Below are 16,615 nucleotides of genomic sequence, written 5' to 3'. Positions count from 1 at the left end.
GCCTAACATCAGATTAACAAGCAACATAATTAGCAACTGACCAATCAGATGGCAGGTCCATGCCAAGAAATCATTGTAAAACTGCTACAAGGTAAAATATATGTTATTATGTCTGTTATAAATTTAAAATAAAATATATAATGCCTTTAACAAGCTTCAGATGTAAATGCTTAATATATAATGGACAAAAGCTGTTAGCTTAGCACTAAAATACTACTAAAATACCACAGGTGCACTAGCAAAACCTTACAACATACATTGCTTTTGTTTTCCTCATACTTGAATTTTGACATTTATGGCCTGAATTGAAGGTGTAACCCTAAAAGTCACGTCGCCACTGATTTTTCACCACTTTGCAATGCTCCGATCATCCTAGAGTAAAAAAAAAAATTCTAAAGGCCGAAAAGTCTAAAAAAAAGCCTAAAAAGGAAAGTTAAGGTTTGAAGTACCTAAATCATAATTACACAGCGACACAAGTAAGTCAATATAACACTGGATGCCAAATGGTACTTTATGTGAATAGTCTGTGTAGAGAAGCCTGGACCTTAATAGAAAAATGGGTTCAGTCATGAATAAAAAATTGTATAAAAGCACATCAATTATATAATAAAAACTGTAAAAAGCCTTTGCTTTCTCCAGCCAGAAGAAGCTGACATGTATCTCAATGAGCAGGGATCAACTGAGAATGAATGGGGAAGACCCGGACAGATGGACAGACTGAGCAAACATCAGGCCAGCAGTGTAAACAGTTCAATCTGAGTCGTAGCTGGAGCCCCAGGGCCAAACAGATGCACCTCTGGCCTCTGGCTCTGACAGCAACGTTTACTTTTCAAATACCTCATCCAATATTTAAACAACTATCCGCACCAGTGAGTCATGATAACTAGTGGAAAAACTCCTCTAATAAAACAGATGTGGGACGGTATATAATGCACTGATTTTTTTAACGTATTCACTTCTTACACAGGCCATATAAAATGCAGAGAATACACTTAATGTAACAATGCAGAACTATTAACCCAGCACAACTAGTTGAAAAATGGTGGCACGGTTAATCTCAAGTCACTCTTTGTGGGCCTACAGAATCTTAATCTGAGGTATTAAAGTCTCTCATTTCATCCCAAATGTAAAAGATTAGCCCACACACAGTTGGAGTGTTTCCTTATAGGAGGATAGGAGCTACGTGGCTAATATAGCTAATTAGTAATGGAAGCCGATTATTACTGTGCAAACTACATACCTAAATCATCACAAACCTGCCTCAAACCACAGTGGATAAATAAGCATTCTGGCCTAAGACTAGACTTTAATATGTTATTTGCCATGTTATACAGTATTCTGTACCACAGCGTTATATCCTTAATCCTTATCAATTTGACAGAATTCATAATTTTATATCATTTTCATGTTTTCATGAGCAATGAACAGTGTTCTTTCACTAAAGTATCCAGCACATATTATGCAAATACATCACAAAACCATTGGGAATTCCTGAGGCGTCAACTAATCCTGACTGCTAGCCTAGCCACTGAGCTATAGACTAACAAATACAACCAAGCTAGCATTAGTGTGACTGTTATTTTGAACAATATTGTAAATAAAACAGTAATTCTGTCTTTATTCATCATAATATGGACACCAGATGCCATTCTTTCACCCTTTGTGCCAGAGAAAAAAGCCAAACTGAGGTAAATAGCTAGCTAGTAAACTTATACCCCACCAATTATCACCGTGCAAACTGCACATCTAAATCACCCCAAACTTGCCTCAAACCACAGCAGATAAATAGCCACTCCAGCCTATTAACTAGAGTTAAATATCTTGTCATGTTATACAGTATTCCGCACTGCAGCATTATATCCTTCAACCTTCAATAGAATTCATAATTTTAGATAATTTTCACGTTTTCATGAACAGTTCTTTCATTAAAATTTCCAGCACATGTTATGCAAATACATCATAAAACCACTGGGAATTCCTGAGGCATCAACTAATCCTGACTGCTAGCTTAGCCACTGAGATATAGACTTATAAATAGAAACAAGCTAGCGCTGGTGTGACTGTTTGAACAATATTGTAAATAAAGTCCTTTTTATGTCTTTATTCATCACAATATGGATGCCAGATACCAGCTTTTCACCCTTTCCGCCATAGAAATAAAGCCAAACTGAAGTAAAGTAGCTAGCTGGCTAGTAAGCTTATACCCCACCGATTAGCACCATGCATATATAAATCATCACAAACTTGCCTCAAACCACAGTAGATAAATAGCCACTCCAGCCTAAAACTAGAGTTTAATATCTTATATTTCATGTTATACAGTATTCTGTACCACAGCATTATATCCATCAACCTTTAACAGAGTTCATCATTTTATAAAATGTTCATGTTTTCCTGAACAATGAACAGTGTTCTTTCATTAAAATATCCAGCATGTATTATTCAAATACATCATAAAACCATTGGGAATCCCGGAGATGTCAACCAATCCTGACTGCTAGCCTAACCACTGAGCTATAGACTAGAAATAACCACACATTAGTGTGACACTTATGTTGAACAATATTGTAAATAAAGTCCTATTTATGTCTTTATTCATCACAAAATGGACGCCAGATACCAGCTTTTCACCCTTTGTGCCAGAGAAATAAAGCCGAACTAAAAGGTAAAGTAACTAGATCGCTAGCTACCTTGCTAACGTTGGCTTTCGGCTTGTTTTTCTCAGCTGGTGAGTCATTTCTATCATATGAATAATCAGATCTCTTGAGTTTAATAATGATTTGAAGACCACAGCTATACTAGCAGTAGCATTAGCTATCTGCCTTCGATCTTCATCCACCAGCTAATGGAACGTTTCCACCAGCTCAGCGCTAACGATCCACATCAAAGTGGCTGTTGTTTTGCAAAAGTGCCTCCCACTTTCAAGATACATTATCAGAAGGGAGTTTTGGTAATCTGTAAATCAGAAAATCACTCTCATTACACTGCAGCACCGATGTAGGACACCAGTAAGCATGTTTAGGGTTATTCCCAAGATCTTGACAAATACTTGGTTCCAACTCCATTAAATTCTCTCTTTCTTGGGTGTACGAGCAATGATGTCTGCGTTGTAATAAGGGCACCTTGTAAAGTGAGATTATCTTAAATCTACTCAACGTATTACTGTTGTAAACCTGTATCGCCAAAATGATAACCTACTTTACTTTTAATGCAAGTCAATGGAACCAGACATTTTCCCAAGTCTTTTTGGGTCATTTGTTTTAGTCCATTCATCATGAAATTTACACACAATGTAAAGTGTGCATTTTCAAATTATGTCAAAAACAGAAAAATGTCAAAAATGGAGATAAGAGGTTTTCGTCCGACAACAGCGATATGTAATATTTTTCAATTCAATAGTGTTTTATGTTTATTAGAACACTATTTTTCTTATTTCTAGACACTTAACACCTGTTTTAAGTATTTTTTCAAGTAAAAGTTTCACTGTATTGTAGACAATTTTGTTTATTTTAATATAAATATATAAATAAATATGCTTGAAACAAGCAACATTATCTGCCAATACAGTGAGATATTTTTACTTGATAAAATTACTTCAAACAAGTCAAATGTTTTTAGAAACACTTATACTTATAATATTTCTACAAACATAGCAAAATTTGAAATCAATATTGATTGGATTGACTACATTCAGCCTATATATTTGACTGTATAGTAAACTTACATTTGACTATGTAGTAAATTTGTGTGCTGTAGTATTTTAATGCTAATTATTATGATATAGATATTTTACAAAATATATTTTCAAATATATGGCAGTGTACCAGATGAAAAAAGATATTTCTCACGGTTTGCAGTTTACAAGGTAAGCACTAAAGAGATTTGGTTTAAAGTAATACAAAAATTTTTCTAATAAAAAAATGCTAAATATTAGTGATGAGGCACAAATATGTGGACTCAATGTGATAATAAAAGGGTAAAAAAATCCCCAAAAAACTTTAAAAATAAGAAAAATAAACTCCAAAAAAGATCTCCAATTTATCTTATTTTAGTTCCGTGGTGCTTACGGCACTCAAATATGTGGACATATTTTAAGGTGGTTTCACTGAGAAAGACACTGTATAGTTCTAATAATGGAAAAAGTAGAATTTAAGCTCTAAGGTTGCTGTTATTACTCTTTTCATCTATGCAACATACATTTGCAAAAGCTGATGTAAACTTTCATCAGATGTTAACTGGATGACGGACTACATTTAAGATTAGGGGGAAAATTGTGTAAATTTGATATTCATACCAAATTATCACTTTAATGCCTCCCTCTAGGTTTTCCTGGCTCAGCACTCCAGCTCCACTGTAGGAGTTTAGCTGCTGCCAAGAGCCTCAGTCTACCTGGACAGGTGTCGAGTTGCAAGGAGGCTGTTGTTTTGGCAGAGAATGACAGGACTGGGTCACTGTGAGCCAAGAGCCATTACTGTAGTGTCACGAAGATGAATACTCCAGCACATCTCACGCATGCAGTCGCTCTATGTGATAAAAACATGTAAAATGAAATACCAACCTCACACCTCTGAGCTGACAAACTCTACTGCATATGTGGAACACTATAATAACAGGCTCTGACACACAGCAACTTAATAACTGTCTAATAGTTATTGTTAATAGTGATGAATTGAATTATTTACCATTTACTTAGTTGAATATAAATCATAATCATTTTAAATGGTAAACATTAATAATAGTTTGCTAATAAAGATTTTGACACTGATAACTTTTGAATTAATATCAATATAAGTTAATGTAAGAATAATTACTTCAAAGTGATTTTTGAGTATTTCTATTGGTCCATTCATCATGAAATTTAAAAGTCAATGTTCATGTTCAAATGACATTAAAAAAACTGCCAAAAAAGGACTTTTTTTGTGAAAAATTGTGATTTTTAATCAATATTTATTATGAAATACTAGTATTTGTCTATGTTTCATTTTAAAATTCAAGTTATTCTTGGTACAAACTGTCTTTCTGATGTAATATACCCTCATTACAAATCACTCTTAACAATTATTTCAGGCTTTTTCAACCTGATCTGCTGACATAACTGCTGATTGGCTACCAATGTTTCTAATCACAGGTAAACACATCAACATACAATATCTGAGAGCACAAAGTGAAGTAACTGGTCTTAGAGTGAGAGCTGAAACTGAACTTGTTCTGTGGTGTGTGGCACCTTAGCGTTTGGTTAAGTTAACAATAGCTTAGTTAGCAGGCCAAATGTGCCACACACCACAGCACAGGCTTGGTTCCAGATAATTGTTGCTAACCTGTTTAGAGGATATCTGAGAGAGTGACTAGTGTTAGAATGAAAGTTGAAATGTGTTCAGTTGTGTTTAGCCGTTGCTGAGCCGCTATCATGATTAGTTTTTCCAAGGTTTTTCATGGCTCTTATTTTTGTCCTCTTTGTACCAGCGCCACCTATAAGTCAGATCTGTCTCCTTGGCTTCCAATGTCAGTATCTTTTGAGTCAACAAGCTTTTTTTTTCTAAGCACAGGTAAACAAATTGACATACTGTCCATCAAGATAGACATTACACTATAGATGTGGCAAAGATAAGCAGTATTACTTTAAGATATCGCTGTTGTTGGAAGAAAACCTCATATCTCCAAAATATCAACTTTACAGGTGAAGGTAAAAACCTACTTTTCTTTTAATGTAAGTCAATGGAACCGGACTTTTTCCAAGTCGTTTTGGGTCATTTCTTTTGTTCCATTCTTCATGAACTTTCCAAACAATGTAAAGAGCAACAGGCACTTTCAAATTCTGTCAAAAACTGAAAACGACAAAAATGGAGATGCAAGGTTTTTTTTCCGACAGCAGCGATATTTGATATGTATGGTGCAACAACAGAGTGTTGCTTTATCAGCACTTTTGTCAGTGAAACAGTGATAGAGAAGCATGAAACTTGAAAATGTACTGACATCACATTCACTTTAGTGGGATAGCACTGAATAAGAAAGTAAAGAGATTAATTCATGACCCCCTAGGCTAAAAGCGGATCTCAAGGGAAAATCTGCTGGAAGCTGTACAAGAGAGCCGAAGAAAGAGCTGAAGGGCTAAAACAGAATCACACCACATCAGAACATGCAGTCCAAAGTGACGGCAATCGTGAGAAACAGGCTTGCATTAAAGGCAGATGATACTTCCTGGTAGTCTACATTCAACTTTCCATGTGAAATGGGAGACGGCAGGACAGGAAACACATCACTAGACCTACCCACTCGCTGAAATATCATGACTACTGTTATTTTTGTAGAACGTATAAACTCTCTTCGTATCGCAAACCTGGCAGCTGTGCCAAACTTTCACCTTTTAGTGAACTCTACTACCAGTGAGCAGAGCTCCTGAAGACAGACTAGGGTCTGTCTGACATGTAGGTTGGCCGATGAAACCAGCCACAAGGGATAACAAAAGTATCAGTACTCTGATGAGTCTATGCGTCATTCTACAGAAACGTCCACTTTTCTACCTGTCCATAGGAGTTATCAAGTTATCATGGAATATCCACTAAAAAATGGAATTTAATCCATTTGTATTCTATTTTTTCACAGTTACCTAAGAATAAAGTGGGTCACACCAGTGACGTCAACTAAAAGCTTCGTATGAAATCATGAGCTAAATGAGAAACTTTCTGATAACTGAAAAGACACAGTGGACTCACCATGCACTTTTCTTCATAGATCCTCAGAAAATACGTAAAAGGAAGCCGAGTGACGTCATCGGGGTGATTTTTATTTTAAAATAAGAGATTTTCTGTTACGCAGGAACACCAGTGACTCAACTCCTGGGGACAACTTCCATTCTATATGTTAGAAGATTTATTTGGCATTTGTTTTCTTTATATATATATATATATATTCCATAGTCATGTATAGAATATTATAGTTAAAATGGCATGAAAATGTGTTTTGTTTTCTTCAAAATATGGCCTCAACCTTCACACATGACTGTGAGGACAAGCACTTCTGTGGTGCTTTGAATTCTATATGATTGATCTAAAAATCAATATTGTTAAATTGAGGCTCAAGAAGGTGTAATTGTTAAATTAACGTACTGTTTTATTGTAAAATCGAAATAAATTGTAACCCTAACATGTTTTCAGTGCTGCTAACTAGGAGAGAGCAGATGGTAAGCATTAGCTTAGCTAACATGATAGCAGCTCTGCTCACCACAAAGCACCACAAAAGATGCAAGTTTAGATGATAGCGATTCAATCAAAGGGAGTACAGTTAAACAACTGGATTTAAAGGGACAGAAAGCTGCTCCGTGGTGTTTGGAGCTGTAGCCTGATTGACTAACATAACGCTAAGCTTAGCAAGCAGGTTACAAACCCAAACAGCACCTCACACCACAGTACAGGTTTGGTTCTGACTAACTGCTCTGCTGGAAAAAGTCAATGACGAAAACTAACATATGAGAGGCCAAGAGTCACAGAAAACAAAAATCGACCGTGTTTGGAACTGAGGCATTTTGGCTTAGCTAACGATAGCTTAGTTAGCAGGTCAAACCCCAGCACAGACTAGGTTCTAACTAACTAATGCTAAAACAAGACTCATTTAGAGGATATTTGAGAGTTTAAAGCGGAGCGACTGGTCTTAAAGTAAAAGTTTAAATTAAACCTGTTCTCTGTTGTTTGGGACTGTAGCATTTTGTTCCAGTTCAGATGCTAAAACGAGACTCGTTTAGAGGATATTTGACAGCTTAAAGTGGACTGACTGATGTTGGAATGAAAGCCGAAATTTTTCCTGAGGTTTTTCATGGCTGTAATTTTTATCCTCTTTATTTTAGCACCACTTATAAGTCAGATCCCACACCACCAATATGTTAACCCCTCTAAAAGGGTGAAATACATTGACGGGTGTGGAAGTGTGTGGAGGTCAGGGTTCTTGGCCAATGTCTACAAGAGCCAAAATGCTTGGAATTGACTCTGCAACTCAGCTGACAGTGTGCTTTTTCATTATAAGTGGCTTGACAGACATGGAATGCAGGAAAGATCAGTGTGAGTTTAATTACCAGGCTTTAAACACAGCACTGCTCATTGTAAGCACAAACTCTTGTCACAAAAACTTTTTTGATATGTCCCAGACCGCCAGTCTTTATTTTCCTCATGATTTGGTTTGCAATAGCAAGCCATCCTGGGTTTAAAACAACATTGACAAGCTTGTCTGACCTTAACAAAGACCTGGATACAGTTAGAGGGGGTTGAAAAAAGTTTTGGTCATTGGTATTTTTACAAAAACTATTTGGGTGACTATTGAATTCTAGTGTTTGTTAACAATGTTAGCCTCCTCAGTTCTAAACTAAAGAGCACAATCTCCAAACATACTTTGGCTGATTTGTTATATTTAATTGTTATATTTAATTAAATGTTATATATTAAATTAAGCATAAATACATTAATAAATTTAGGAAAACTGTATAAATTTAATTACTCTAAAATTTGGCTACAATGTCACAGATCACCACAGGTATTGAGGCATATTGTACATGTTCAATACGTAGTCTTTGATGGATTAGCCTGATCTCGACATTAATCCATCACTCCTCATACTGGCTGCTGACTACGTAGTGCTTTGGTTACATGTTCCTTCACAGGGGGAACCATCTGGAAGGCTGAAGATAAGAATCATATTCTGCTTGATCTGCTTACAGGCCTATGCACTTAACCCATTCCCTGAGTATACCAGTACTAAGAGAGCACTCCAAGAGAGCCTCCAGCTACCAGACAAGACAGACTTCATAAGCTTTGAAGCGTCAATCAATCGGCATAAAGCAGCAGCATCCTCTTTTACATAATATGCGATGTTTATTTGAAAAGACATCAAAAAGAAATTCAAGTGTCAGTCATCAAATACATGTTCACTTTAGATCTGATAACTGAGTGAACAGAAGCTAAGGGTGTAAAATGCAACACTGCATCATGATGCATCAGTCTGAAGCTGTCGATTTTGGGTGTAAATTACAATGTACACCCCCAATTCCAAAAGAGTCGGGACACTGTGTAAAATGTAAATAAATATAAATAAAAACAGAATGCAATGAGTCAATATCTAAGGGTTAAGGAAAATATTAACTAATTTAGAAATTGATGGCAGCAATGCATCACAAAAAGTTGGGACAGGGCAATAAAAGACTGGAAAAGTAAGTGGTACTAATAAAAAAAAAGTTGGGGGAGTATTTGCCATTAACTCACATGACTGGGTATAAAAAGAGCGTTTAAAGAAGCAGAGTCTCTCAGACGCAAAGAAGGGCAGAAGTTCACCAATCAGAGCAAAACTGCATCTAAAATTTGTGGAACAATTGCAGAAAAAAATGCTCCTCAATGTAAAATTGTGAAGAGTTGAAAGAGATTCAGAGAATCTGGAGAAATCCCTGTATGTAAGGAACAATGTTGATGGTCAATATTGGATGCTCGTGATCTTCGGGCCCTCAGGTGGCACTGCATTAAAAACAGGCATGATTCTGTACAGGAAACCACGGCATGGGCTCAGGAACACTTCCAGAAATAATTCTGTCATCTTCTCTGGGCCAAAGCTTATGGAAAATTGCCTGACGCGAAATGGAGAACTCAGATGAGTCAAAATTTTAAATTCTTTTTAAAAACCACAGACGCTGTGTCCTGAGAACTCAAGAAGAGTGGGACTATCTAGCTAGTTATCAGTGCACAGCTCAAAAGCTTGCATCTGTGTTGGTCTGAGGTTGCATTAAAGCCTATGGCCTGGCAGCTTACACATGTGGAAAGGCACTATCAATGCTGAACAGTATATAAAGGTTTTAGAACAAGATATGCTGCCATCCAGACAATGTCTCTTTCAGGGAAGGCCTTTTATATTTCAGCAAGACGATGCTAAGCCACATACTGCACCCATCACAACAGCATGGCTTTGCAGAAGAAGAGTCCAGGTACTGAACTGACCTGCCTGCAGTCCAGACCTTTCTCCAAAAGAAAACATTTGGCACAACATGAAACCAAAAATTTGGCAAAGAAGACCCAGGACTGTTGAGCAGCTAGAATCCTACATCAGACAAGAATGGGACAACATTCCTCTCTCAGAACTCCAGCAATTGGTCTCCTCACTTCTCAGACGTTGTTAAAAGAGACGGAATGCTATACACTGGTAGAAATGGTCCTGTCCCAACTTTTTTGAGATGCATTGCTGCAATCAAGTTGTAAATGAGGTAATATTTTTCATGAAATGGTAAAATGTCTCACTTTCAACATCTGATATGTATTCTATGTTCCATTGTGAATAAAATATAGGTCTATGAGATTTACAAATCATTGCATTCAGTTTTATTTTCCTTTATTTACATTTTACACAGCGTCCCAACATTTTTGAAATTGCGGTTGTACATCAACAGTATAAAGGGGTAATGAATGGTACGTTTTGGGTCCTTTAAGACATTGCTTGGACAAAAGGTCAGTACAGTTATACACAGCATTTTAGCTTTTATTCTGAAATGATAGTAGTGGTGCTATAATGTATTTAAGTGCCGAACTGAGTTCTTTGCCCATTTGTAGCATGTAAGGGAAGAGCTTCATATTTGTCAAAGTTCATGCCTCTATTCACTGACCCTGACTGGACTATGTTGCTTATTTCTTCAAGGACAGGTTCCTTTCTCTGACCATACACAGGAAAGAGCTTCACATGACTCGCACACTTTCCCTTGTCATGGACACTTTCTATACATTAAAATGAGCAACTCTCCTGAAGCTGAACTGAATGGAAAGATAAGTGCAAAGATAATTCAGCTCTGAGTCTGAGAAACATAGAGATAAAAAGAGACATTTACTGGTGGGGATATGAGCTCATGCTGCGTGTTAAACCAGCATAATATATCGCTTAAAATCTCCTTTCATCAGCCATTTGAGGAACACACACGTCTGCCACGCCGCTGTTTCATCTCCTCTTCTATTCAGGTCACCATTGTGTCTGAGGCGGCGGAACTTACCGCTGGGCTCCGCCGGGCGGATGAATAAACTCACTCTCACTACGGAGCAGGCTCAGACACAACACAGCACCAGCCAGACAATACAACAACATCCCAGTCCAAACTATTAACCCACGTCATCGAAAGACTGTAAATAACACTTTGTCTGGTTAGAACCCTTTGAGGAAGGCCTGGATAATATGGCCAAAAGACTTATCGCCATGTATTTTGCCATAATTTCAAGCTCTGATGATTTTAGACAATTAATATAGCCTTGCCATCAGAACAAAATCTGCATTTTTCCATTTTTTATACCAGCTGTCCATATGAACATTTCAAGATGGAAAAAATGGTAAAGTATTTAACATGACAAATCAGCCCCCAAATTAATGAGCAGCTGAAATCCTATATCAAAACAAGAATTGGATCACATTTCACTTTCAAAACTACAGCAGTGTCTCCTCAGTTCCCACCGCTTACAAAAGACAAGGTGATGAAACACAGTCGTAAAAATGCCACCTTCGAAACTTTTTTGCAACGTGTTGCTGCCATCAAATTCAAAAAGGGCATATATTTAACATATAAAACAGTAAAATGTCTTAGTTTCCACGTCTGATATGTTGACTTTGAAGTGTTTTCCTTTAAAAATATGATTTATATGATTTGCATATCATTGCATTCTATTTTTATGTCCGTTCTGCACAGCATCCCAACTTTTTTGGAAATGGGGTTGTATATTTTCCCTATAACATGTTATCAAATTGACTAAGTCATTGTTTGCTCTCTACGTTGAGCTGCTAGTGAGCAATGATGGCCAGACAGGAAGGAGTGACAACTCCTTCAACAGTTCTCATCTCTTCATAAAAATGGCACGCCAATATAAAATGCAGCACAGCATTGTTGGTATCAAATCGTGTACAGCTGCCACACGATGCAATGTAAATCATGAACATCCCATTAATGTTATGAAAACATGCATAGTTCAGCTGAGGGGCATCTAAAACAGGTGGAAATTGTATTTTATGATTACTGTGATTAAGAGTTAATAGTTGCATACAATGAACAAAATTAAGCAAGCAAGCAAAGTTTATTTATATAGCCTAGCGCTTTTTACCACAGATGTTGTCACAAAGCAGCTTTACAGAACAATCAGTATTACAGATAGAAAAGAATAGAAAAGAAAATCCGGGTCCGAGAAAAGGAAAAACTCCCTAAAGAGGAAGAAACCTTGAGAGGACCCAAGACTCAGAAGGGGAACCCGTCCTCCTACGGTCGACACCGGATAGCAAACATTATTAGTATAAAGTATTATAGTACAAAATGGGAAAAAGAAAAGCAGTGATTAACTTGATTAATTTATGATTATGCCGCAGCAGCAGCATCTGAGTGTGAGGATTGCACAGCGTTGTAAAGCAAGAAGCTCAGTGGGGGTCAAAAATGCAGCAATTAAATTGTTAATTGCAATAATTAAACCGCAATCATCAGCTAAGATTTCATGATCATGACTATATCAGCGTAACATCAAGCTTATAAACATTTTTTTCATGGCCTTTATCGCCCACCTTTACTAAAGTTGCCAATAAATCTGAAAGGCGCTTTGTTTATGAAGCTAAGTGGTAAACAACCACTGGATGAACTTACCTTGGAAATGGAAACTAATTTTACTAGTTAAACTTGTACTTTCACGGCCATAATTAGAAGGAACGTATTGCACATATTACTTGTGGTTAGCAAAGATCGTAGATTCCGATATGTGGTTACGGCAGCAGGATGTCCTGTAATTTGTCAGACTGCGTGGGAGCCGGTGATTCATCAGAACGTTTTACAGAGGGAACGGTACGCTTGCCAGAAATGTCTGTGATTCAACAGAACACGCACTTCTGCAGTATGCTTCATTTTAATACAGTGGTTATTCCAATAAATAGATAAATATATAAATAGTTAAGTGCTGCAATTTAGTATTATCTAACCCCAAAGGCCAAAATCATGATTCCACACAGAATATTAATAGTTGTTGTCCTAACATCTATGTTTTTGGATCATAATATTAGATAGAATAGAATATAAGTCTATATTTAATAGACATATGACAAATCAAATGTTCATGTTTGAGCTAAACAACAGTGCTTGCAGTACCTCAGGTGAATATAACCAGGACATTCCTCTAAAGCTGGTATGCTACACGGTGCCAACAGCCTGTAGATGTAGTCAGTGTTTATGCAGTTTGAGCATGCATAGCTCTCAGCGTGTCAAACTGCACTGCTAGCAGGCCTGGTTTATTTAAGCAATGCCTGTTGAAGTAATTCAGAGAACAATCTAAGCAGATCGACTGATCCCATTTCTAGATGCCTCGATCTTCTTTCCCCCCGAGTTGGACTGGGTGAGAAAACTGAACGAACAATAAAATAAAAAATAAAAATGTAATAAAAATGACCAAAATCATATTGGTTTTTGGATTTTTGGCAGAATGGTTATGCCATTCTGTTTTGCAGTCCTGTATTAGCAGCATAGGTTTAAACCCAATTCTGTAACAACATAAACCAATTTAACAGTTGGACAGTTGGCTAGCTGTTGATAATTAGCCAGTGAACCTGTAGACAGGAGAGTTGCCGCTGTAACGCCTTCTGGGTTTGTGAAACACTAGAGGGCGCTCCCGAGAAAGTCCGGAATGAATGGGTGAAGATGGAGCGTCTGAGCAAAATCATCAGTTTATAAATGCAAAAGCCCTGAATGAGTACTACACCCTCCCATGCACTACAGAGCTGAATTTCAAAATAAAAGGAGGACCTCATTAACACACCATACAAGCGACAGGCCGCGCTCAGAGAAGCCCATTCATTTCAGCCAACTGTTGGTTGTCAGTCAACTGTGGAGTGTCAGTCAGTAAGTGTATAAACAGGATACATGTGCGCGGCTCTGCAGTACAAAGAGAAAATACAGGGCACACAGAGTTTGGGTAGTGGCTGCAAGACACATGGCCTCCCACAGACACTTCCTGTGGGCTAGAGATGGTAAGGTTCCCACAGTAGCAAGCGCTGCGCTACAAAAGACACGTCTATATCAGTCGGTCAGAGCCCGTATTTATGTAAAAGTTTGCCTGCTTTTGTTATTAGCGGGGTCCAGGGTGACAACGCACTATTAGGCTTCACGAGCCCCATTTGTCCATTTACAGCTTACATGTACCAGGCCAAACTGTTTATTTGAGGCTCTTCGTGGGGGCCAGTGATAGCGCTAGGAGAAAGAACAGTGTCCCGCAGAGTTTTCTGTCAAACACCTGTTCATCCACATGAAGCCCAACTGCGAGCAAAGTCAGCACAAGGAGAGACAACCTCGTGTCTGCCAACAGCTGGGAAAAGCTTGAGTTACAAAGCTAACAATGGAGTGTGTGTAGTCACGGCTTCAGAAAGGGAGATTGAGACGTTATTGCTGCACTGCTGCACAGCAGCCCACCCTCAGCATCACACTTTGACCCACATACGAGTGTTTTTCAAAGTTGGGCGTCCAAAAGGTCTGGAATTATGAAAGCTTTTGGACATGGATGATAGCAAAAGGCACAAAAAGGTACGACAATGAAAAATGTTCAGTAGTTTAGCTTTACATTCGGAACACTGTGTCCCCTAAACTGTTAGAAATAAAGGCTCTGTGCCGGTACAGTTTCCGTTCATCAAAGTACAAACAGTGCAAATGTTCTCTCAAAGGTACAACAGGCCCAATTATGTACCTTAAGTAAGTTTTTCCAGGTGAGAAGTTCCTATTTGTACCTTTTCACAGCCGATTGTTTAAAACAGAACATTAAAATAAAAGCCTCGAGACGAGAGGAGGAGTCAGTGTGGAGTCAGTACATAGAAAATATAATTTCAGTGGATTATGAACCCTTGGGCGGTTTTCTACATAATTAAACCGTTAAGATGCAAACAAAGTCAGAGTGGTTTGGTGTGAGATGCTCCGTTCTAGAGAAACTTCCAAAGTCAGGATCACAGTGGTGGTGATAGGAACCAGATGTCTAAAGAGAGGGATGGATGTATGGATGTATGGATAGATTCCATGCCCACAGGTGTATAAAGCCGAGCCCCTAGGCCTGCAGACTGCTTCTACAGACATTAGTTAAAGAATGGGTCGCTCTCAGGAGCTCAGTGAATTCCAGCGTGGTACCATGATAGGACGCCACCTGTGCAAGTCCAGGCATAAAATTTCCTCACTACTAAATATTCCACAGTCAACTGTCAGTGGTATTATAACAAAGTGGAAGTGATTGGGAACGACAGCAACTCAGATACGAAGTGGTCGGCCACATAAAATGACAGACTGGGGTCAGCAGATGCTGAGGTGCATAGTGCACCGAGGTCGCATAGTGTACAATCGCGACAGACCTCCAAAATTCATGTGGCCTTCAGATTAGCTCAAGAACAGCGTAGAGAGCTTCATGGAATGGGTTTCCATGGCCAAGCAGCTACATCCAAGCCTTACACAACCAAGCGCAATGCAAAGCGTCAAATGCAGTGGTGTAAAGCACCGCCAATGGACTCTAGAGCAGTGGAGACGTGTTCTCTGGAGTGATGAATCATACTTGCAATCCAACTGCCAATCAGATGGACGAGTCTGGGTTTGGCGGTTGCCAGGAGAACGATACTTGTCTAACTGCATTGTGCCAAGTGTAAAGTTTGGTGGAGGGGGGATTATTGCATAAGGTTGTTTTTCAGGAGTTGGGCTCGGCCCCTTAGTTCCAGTGAAAGGAACTCTTAATGCTTCAGCACCAAGAGATTCTGGACAATTTCATGCTCCCAACTTTGTGGGAATAGTTTGGGGGCAGCCCCTTCCTGTTCTAACATGACTGTGCACCAGTGCACAAAGCAAGGTCCATAAAGACACGGATGAGAGACTTTGGTGTGGAAAAAGATGACTGGCCTGCACAGAGTCTTGACCTCAACCTGACAGAACCCTTTTGGGATGAATTAGAGCGGAGACTGTGTGCCAGGCCTTCTCGTCCAACTTCAGTGTCTGACCTCACAAATGCACTTCTGGAAGAATGGTCAAAAATTCCCATAAACACACTCCTAACCCTTGTGGAAAGCCTTCCCAGAAGAGTTTAAGCTGTTATAGCTGCAAAGGGTGGGCCGACATCTTATTAAACCCTATGGATTAAAAATGGGATGTCACTCAGTGCGTGTGAAGGCAGATGAGCGAATACTATTGGAAATATAGTGTAGCTTATAAGACAGATTTGTTGTATGAGAGCAGGAATTGCACTTAGTTGTATGAGGTAGTTGCAACACAATGAATATAAACATATCACTGCTGTCATGAGAAAACCTCATATCTTCATTTTTGTTGTGTTTCAGTTTTTAACATAATTTGAAAATACCTGTTGCCCTTTACATCGTATGTAAATTTCATGATGGATGGACCAAAAGAAATCACCCAAAAAGCCTTGGAAAAAAAATCTGGTTCCATTGACTTACATTAAAAGTAAAGACGAATTTTCTATTTCCCTGTTAAGTTACCATTTCCGAAATTCAAAGTTTTCTTCCGACAACAGCGATAACCAGGAATATCAGCAGGATTTACAGTCTAAATACAGGGTGTTGTGAGGCAAAGTAGTTCCCAAAGAAAACTTCTTTATTCTGACTTATG

General features: G+C 38.3%; 1 protein-coding gene across 11 annotated transcripts in view; it reads right to left on the bottom strand.

Moving 5' to 3' along the window:
• Positions 1-16,615, bottom strand: part of gramd1bb (GRAM domain containing 1Bb) — a 217,938-nt gene that overhangs the window by 132,684 nt on the left and 68,639 nt on the right. The window lies entirely within an intron of this gene.

The sequence above is a fragment of the Pygocentrus nattereri genome, chromosome 7 (genome assembly GCF_015220715.1).
Source record: "Pygocentrus nattereri isolate fPygNat1 chromosome 7, fPygNat1.pri, whole genome shotgun sequence".
NCBI classification, from domain to species: Eukaryota; Metazoa; Chordata; class Actinopteri; order Characiformes; family Serrasalmidae; genus Pygocentrus; species Pygocentrus nattereri.
The sequence above is the reverse complement of the archived record's forward strand: the minus strand, read 5'-3'. Positions and strand labels throughout refer to the sequence as shown.